The following is a 1,077-nucleotide window of genomic DNA, read 5'->3' as shown; positions in this document are numbered from 1 at the left end:
TACCAGTCTTTAACATCCAGATGTTCCCGGGGAGGGGGAATAAATAAAACACATAAATATGTGAGAAACCTTTGGACCCTAAATGATAGAGATGTAGAAAGGCTCTTTTAAAGCACTGTGGGTTTGTTTGTTTGTTTGTTTTTTGTTGGTTGGTTTGTTTTTTTTGTAATAAAGAATTGCAAAGTGAGAATTTCTTTTAACATTTCCAGACGCTGGTTTGATTTTTCATCCTTGTTTGGTTTTCTACCATGAGTTGTTTGCCCTGAGGGACTCCAAAGGGATTAAGACCTCATAATTACCAAAGCAGTGAAAGATGGATGGAAAAGGGTGGGAGTTACAGAATTATTTTGGTGGTTCATATCTAAATAAAATCTTCACTGAGATGGAGAAATACATTGGGGTCTTCTATAAGAACTTTGCACCCTTGGTTTTTCATGTAAGACCTGCAAACAAATAACACAGAGCTTTAGCCCAGGAGATCAAGTTAAGCGTCTATGGACTGGTTTCTCTATAAAAACTATGTTGTGTCTCTTTTTTTCTGTAGACATTATGCCAGAGTTGAGGAGTGTTTCCAGAGAAATAGCATTTCTTTGAAAATTTTCTGATAATATTTGCTTTGCCTGGTGCCTTTACGTTGTCTACAAGAGCAGAAACAAGAAATAGTTCTTAATAAAACCAGAATATTTCTATAAAACAATAATTGCTGAGCCCCATCCTCAAGATGTGACAAAGGTACATGAGATACCAGGTCTATTGCAGCCAAAAATGCTACATTACTCTGTATAAATTTTGCCTCTATTTGTAACCCCAAGTGTTCAGGGGAAGAAGTACTCCTGGGGATACCTTACAAGTATTAACACCACTGAGAAGTTTGACTCAGATAAAAGATGTCTTGCTTCAAATTGCCCAGTGAGTGTCTTTAAAAGGAATTGGCAAGAGAAATCACATTTGATTAGAGTATTAAAATGCTTAAATGGAGAGATTGTTGCATGTATCTATATGCAAAAATAACTCAGTCCACAGCTGAGTTATTCTTTCTTTCCTTCCTCCTCCTCCTTTCTTTACCCTTCCTTTTTC

Source organism: Empidonax traillii, unplaced genomic scaffold (genome assembly GCF_003031625.1).
Source record: "Empidonax traillii isolate 1590-97213 ecotype Southwest subspecies unplaced genomic scaffold, ASM303162v1 scaffold1708:size70891, whole genome shotgun sequence".
Taxonomy (NCBI): Eukaryota; Metazoa; Chordata; class Aves; order Passeriformes; family Tyrannidae; genus Empidonax; species Empidonax traillii.
The sequence above is the reverse complement of the archived record's forward strand: the minus strand, read 5'-3'. Positions refer to the sequence as shown.